Genomic DNA, 7,060 nt, shown 5'->3' on the forward strand with positions numbered 1-7,060 from the left:
GAATTCTCTGTTTAGGTTTGTACTCCATTTTTTTTTATTGGATTATGTGTTCTTTTGATCCATTTGGACTTGAGTTATGTGCATGGTGATTCATATGGGTCTATTTTATTCTTCTACATGTTGATATCCAGTTATGCCAGCACCATTTGTTAAATGAGCATGGGACTCTTAATCCCAGGGCCATGGGTTTGTGCCCCACATTAGGTACAAATTTGTTACAGGGGACTGCTCATTTATTCCCAGCCACTTAGATCCAAAAATAATCACACAGAAAACATATTAACTAAAACACTGCTTGGCCCATTAGTTTCAGCTTCTTATTTGCTAACTCTTACATATTTATTTAACCCATTTTTATTAATCTGTGCATTGCTTCATGGCTTTGGCTTACTGGGTAAAGTTTCCAGCATCTATCTCTGGCAGGGCTACATGGATTCTTCTGACTCTGCCCTTCTTTTCCCAGAATTCAGTTTAGTTTTCCCCGTCTTTCTCTGATCCCCTATAGTTCTGCTATAGATCCAAAGCAGTTTCTTTATTAACCAATGATATTCACAGAAGACAGAGGGGAATCCCACCTCACCCAAGCTCTTTCTCTTCCTAATAGTATCTCTTTCTGGAATGTGCTTTCTGTTCTACTTAAAAAAATAAAACAATGAATCCATCTCACATATGAGTCATGAGTCTTTTCATTAACATATTACTATTTTCATTAAAATATTATTTCATCCTGTTTATGTGGAATGTGCTTTGTGCTTAGTGCTTTTAGTTTGGCACATCCTTACTCTATTCCCTATTAGGATGAAGACTATGACCTTCCTAGCTTTGCACACTTCTTGGCATCTTCCAGAGTATGTCATAGATGCTAGAGTGTTGTAAAAGGAGAGAGGGTCCTTTGTTCTGTCCCACCCTGCTAGCTTGCTCCCAAAATAACCACACAGAAATTATATTAATCAAAACACTGCCTGGCTCATTAGTTCTAGCCTCTTATTGGCTATATCTCACATCTTGATTCAACCCATTTCTATTAAATCTGTATATCACCACAAGCTTGTGGCTTACTGGGAATGATTCAGCATGTCTGAACTGGCAGCTTCATGGTGGATGGCTCTCTCTGACTCTGCTTTCTTCCTCCCAGAATTCTGTTCTGTCTTCCCCACCTACCTAGGTTCGCCCTATCAACTAGGCCAAGGCAATCTCTTTATTTAACAAATGAAAGTAACACACAGACAGAAGACCCTCCTATACCACTAGAGACTCTTTGTATGCATATAGAAACTAAATTAAGAACTAAAAACAAGGCCTGCTGCTCGCCCAGCCCCTTACTCTGCTCGTGCTCAGGAAGGGGAAGGTCGCCTTCCGTGCTTGCTCCGCCACTCCACCACTACTCCACCATGGCTCGTGGTCTGAAGAAGAAGCACCTGAAGCATGTGGCCGTCCCGGGTCACTGGATGCTGGACAAACTGACGGGTGTGTTCGCGCCCCACCTGTCCGCCAGCCCGCACCGCCTGAAGGAGTGCCTGCTGCTCGCCATCTTCCTCCGCAACCAACTCAAGTATGCGCTGACGGGCGACGAGGTGAAGAAGATCTACATGCAGCGCCTTATCAAGGTGGACAGCAAGGTGAGGACCGATGTGGCCTACCCGGTGGGCTTCATGGACGTCATCAGCATCGACAAGAGCAGCTAGCACTTCTGCCTGGTGTACGACACCAAGGGCCACTTCGTCGTGTACCGCATCAAGCCCGAGGAGGCCAAGTACAAGCTGTGCAAGGTCAGGAAGGTCTTCGTGAGCACCAAGGGCATTCCGCACCTCGTGACACAGGACGCGCGCACCATCTGCTACCCGGACCCGCTCATCAAGGTCAATGACACCGTACAGATCTCGCTGGACACCGGCAAGATCACCCACCGATGCCATCAAGTTCGACACGGGCAACCTGTGCATGGTGGCCAGAGGCGCCAACCTGGGCCGTATTGGCGTCATCACCAACTGCAAGCGCCACCTGGGCTCGTTTGATGTGGTCCAGGTGAAGGACGCCAATGGCAATGGCTTCGCCACCCGCCTCTCCAACATCTTCGTGATCGGCCAGGGCAACAAGCAGTGGATTTCCCTCCTGCTCTGAAAGGGAATCCGCCTCACCATCGCTGATTAGAGAGACAAGAGGCTGGTGGCCAAACAGAGTGGATGAAGCAGACTCTGGGGGACTCGAGGGGGGGTATTTACACTGGTTTATGCTTCAAGTTTAAGCATGTTGAATTAAAAAGAGAAGCAAACTTCAAAAAAAATAACTAAAAACAAAAATATGACTAAACTTTTGCTATGTTGTTTTATTTATTTATTGTAGTTTTTAGTTCTTTAAACTTAAACTTTCTCTGTTATTTCAACATCACTTTGAAAAATATGAAACCTACATGATGTTTATATATGTGTATGTTTTTAAAATATTTATGTTTTTATAACATGCCAAGTGTACTGAAATCAGTTAAACATCAAAAGCAAATGTGTGATATAAAAATCTGTTTATTTTTTAACACACTTAACAAGATCTAGCTATATACATATTAATAGTTGTAAGTGTGGAGTAGTGGGAATATATAATATTAAGATATCCATAACTAGTGCAGTCAGTCAACTATTACAGTTTCACAAATAGCAAGTCCTGCTATTACATCTGTCACTTATCACATAAATACATAGATAACAAATAAAAGGTTTTATTGTTAGTGTGAAAGCTGAAAAATAGCAAAAAAATGCTATGTTTCAGTTAGAAGTTAATGAAAATACAGATACAAATTTTCCATTAAATTGTATGGATACTATCCCCCTATTTTTAGGACTTTCAATCATTGATTTTCCAGCTAGAAGCATGGTATTCTGAACCATCTAATGATAAACTTACATCTCTTAAACTGTGTACTTATCTATATTCACTTTAAAGCCAATTTTTGAATTTAGATAAACTCCTGCATTTTTTTGGTGATTCTGGTTTGGAATTCCTAGTTCACTTTAAAATATTTCAAAGCAGTGTTTGTAGTTCAAACATTTAAAATATAGAAAAAAACTACTATCTCCAAATAAAAGAAATTATATAATTTTTTAACCTAAATAGTAAGATGCTCTTTCAAATTAAGTTATTTTCTCTGTTTTCAGCCCAACCTAAGTGTTATTTTGAAACTTTTCATGTAGCACATAGTGAATCAAACCTTTTCCCAAGGACTCCTTATTCAAGTAGGCTCCAGGATAAGCTTGGCAATATAGCCTGTAATGTAAAAAATATGAAATGAAAGTGTATAATTTAAGTTTTATTCAACTATAGTTCTAATGACCAGTATCACCTGAGACCCAAGGATCTATTGGAAAAGCCTTTGTGAAGATGGAGTCAAACACTAGAATAGTATGGACCTATGTCTCCAACCATTTTCTGTGTGCCTGTTTTGAGTGTGAATGTGGGCTTTCTTGAATGTTGTCTTCTGAAAATCCCCCTGTGTCTGTCTAAATGTGTGGTCCTACAAGAGAACTTTATCTTTTATTTAAAAGAATGGAAGTCATCACATGTGGAAGGAGTGAGGGGTGCTTTACATATATCCTTATCAGAGTTTTACAAGGTATGCTGGTTAGTTATATGCCAACTTGATTGAAGTTGGCATCCTCTGAGAAGACGAATCTCATTTGAGGAAATGTTCCCACCAGTTAAGTTGGTGGGCAAGTCTGTGGTGCTTTTTCTTGAATTATGATCAGTATGGGTAGGCCCAGCTAATTGTTGACAATGCCAAATCCTAGGCTGATGGTCTTGGGTGCTGTAAGAAAGCAGGCTTAAAAAATAGTTTTCCCCCCAGTGGAATATTATTGGGTCTATTAACCTTACTGTTTTGCTTAACTTCTTTGCCTATCATGTGGAAGGCATTCAATTTAAGAAAGAATTCTTAAATATCTTTCTTCAGAGTTTTAAAGGTAGTACCATAGATGGTCTTTTACTTCCTTAAGTAGACCATTCCAAGATTTATTTTTAGACTATTGGGACTAGGATTGGTTCACTCTTTAGTGTGTTTATCATTGGATTACAGAAAGGTAAGTGAGAGTCGGCTGTATGAATTTTCTAGTAGGTTATTTAAAGCCTTTTATGTATGTAACTATGTTAGCAACAAATAAGGATACGCCTTTCTTTAATATCTGTATCCCTTTTATCTTCTCTTGCCTTAATATTATAGCTAAGACCTCCAGCCCTACAATGAAAATAAATGGACATAGCAAGTTTCTTTATCTTATTCCTGAGTTTAGTGTAAATGCTTTGAATTTTGTCTTTGTTAAGAATGATGTTGACTATAATTGGATTTAATAAGTTATTGAAAAGAAATAGGGTATTAAATTTGGAATTGAAGATGATTGGGATATGTGGGAGAAGTTGCAAGTGGAATCAGTGAGTAGATATGATCGAAATATATCATGCACATGCATTAAAATCTTGACTAATACATGAAAATATATTTTAAAAATAAATGTTTCTGCCAAACATCTACTTAATATCTAATACAATTTCACAAACCACAAAACATATTAGACTGAAAACATAGTTCAGTAGTAAAACATGAATTACTTTACATCACAATGAACAAAATATGTGATAGAACTTAAGTGTAGAAAGATTGACTTTTCCCTCGTGATTTCAATGGTCTTTAGTTCAGCAAGGCAAGAAAAACCGACAACACATCACATCAGGCATCCAGAGTATCTTGTAGAAATTCTCACCTTAACGTATCAGAAAGCAGAGAGAGGTCCAGGAATAACAGTATCACCTGGTGAGTGACATTACCAAACTAGGCCCTACATCCTAAAGATTCCACAACCTCAAAAATAGCATGACCAACTTGAGAACAACAATTCAAACAGCAGAAGAGGACATGGGTGACTCGGTTTATCAAAGGCAACAAAAGCCTCATATAAAATACTAAGTCTTCATCAAGTCAAAACCAGATTCAACCACTGTTTTATTTATATGTTGAACAATCACTAACCTTAGAACTTTATATTTTTTCCCTCTTGACAGATAGTGTTTAAATATTCTATATGAACATTAACAGAAACTGTCACAATACAATACAAGCAGATCATTCAAAAACACATAAACATCCCCTCCCACACACACGCTCATATGCTTCATAGATTCTTTAGAAAAGAGACTGAAAAATCTCAACTGAAGAATGGATACAGAAAACATAGTATGTTTACAGGATGGAGTAGTATATCGCAGAAAAAATGACAACATCTTGAATTTTGCAGGAAAATGGGTGGAACTAGAAAACATTATTTTGAGTGAGGTGACCCAGACACAGAAAGACAATTATCATATGTACTCATACGTGGATTTTATACATAAAGCAAAGAAAACTAGCCTACAAACCACAATCCCAGAGAACTTAGACAACAATGAGGACACTAAAAGAGACTTACATAGATATAATCTACATGGGAAGTAGAAAAAGAAAGCATCTCCTGAGTAAATTGGGAGCATGGGGTCCTTGGAGGGAGGGCTGAAGTGGGGAGGGGAGAAGCAGGAAGGAAGGCAGAGAAAAATGTAGAGCTCAATAAAAATCAATAAGAGAAACAGACTGGAAAAAAGAAAGTTTTATGAAAACATTCTCTTACCCGGTTCTTCCCTGTCCTTGTTACTGTCCACAAAATTTCTACTGGTTATATGTTTTATGAGAATTTTAAATAATTATTTTGGTTAACATACAAAATAGTGGATTTCATCAAAATATTTTCTTAGATAAGCATTTTATCCTTCTCTTATTCACACATTCATTACCATCTCAAATCCCTCTTCCACTTCTTTTGCTGGTTTCTTTCCTCCCTTCAAATAGTTCTTTTTCTGCTTTCTGCGTGTTTTGTGTGTGATTAAAATTTTCCTTAGGAGACATGAAACACACGTCCAACCACCCGCAATAAACTAAAGGATGGATACTACATAAATGTAACTTAGTGAACCATTTGATTTTTATTGGGGTTATATAAAGGAATATGGGTGTAGAGATGTAACATACAGGAGTAGAAGTGACTCAAACTCAGGTGTATCACCAAAGTCACTTCACCATAGGTGACAGCATGCAAAAACTGGAAATCTGAAGGACATTGCAGACAGCTTAGGCTGGAGAGTGTCCTCAGTTGGTCTGAGGCTCTTCTGGGCAGCTCTGCTGATTTTCATTTCCTCCAGGCAGCTGCCCTGGTCTCAGTCTTTTTTGCAACTGCCTCATCTGAGAGTGACTGTCAACAGATTTATTGCTTGCTTTGTGAGTGAGCAGAGTAGGGAATATGGTCAGTTTCAGGGATTTCCTGAAACTATTTTGAATTGTTTGCCTTACAGCTCAAAAAACTTCCCTGCAGGGTAGAATGGTTTAATATTGAAAGAAACTATTGCTCAAATGTGTGTGTGTGTGTGTGTGTGTGTGTGTGTGTGTGCGCGCGCGCACACATGGGTTTGTATGTGTGTGTGCACTTGTGTGTAAATCTAGATTCTTCACAACAGTGAAAACATGTGGATCCTTTGTCTTTCTTCCCTATCATTACCATCACAATTATTGTCTTCTACCCTCATAGTTCCATTCCTCTTCTACTGTATACAGACATATTTCAATTTAGATTCTGCCTGTGTGAGAAAACACATGATAGCAAATTCACTCTTTGCTTGGACTTATCAACATGCTCTGCAGTTGTACACCTATGACTTGTGCTGGAACCTCATTCTTGAAGAGGCTTTATTTCCTAACACTGTGCTGAAGACTTTTATGGCCTACTCATTTTCTCTTCCAAGCTTTTAGTCAAATCTTGAAATATTTACCTGAAAGCCCCAGTTAGAGATTTCATAGTCAAGAATTTACAACCTCTTTAACGTCCAACTCCAACTCAGCCTTTGTTCTCCAAGTCAGTGGGTAGAAGCATATTGCAGGAAGTGCTCCAAATAAGAATGAGATTGTCAATAACTTTTCATTCCCTATCACATCTAACACACATATTTTTAAAAGAATTATTTATTAATTATGTGTACAGTGTTCTGCCCGCATATA

General features: G+C 38.4%; 1 pseudogene; it reads left to right on the forward strand.

Moving 5' to 3' along the window:
* Window positions 1–1,391: 1,391 nt before the first annotated feature.
* On the forward strand, window positions 1,392–2,187 carry LOC119815799 (annotated as a pseudogene).
* Window positions 2,188–7,060: the final 4,873 nt, after the last annotated feature.

Source organism: Arvicola amphibius, chromosome 5 (assembly GCF_903992535.2).
Source record: "Arvicola amphibius chromosome 5, mArvAmp1.2, whole genome shotgun sequence".
In the NCBI taxonomy this organism is placed as follows: Eukaryota; Metazoa; Chordata; class Mammalia; order Rodentia; family Cricetidae; genus Arvicola; species Arvicola amphibius.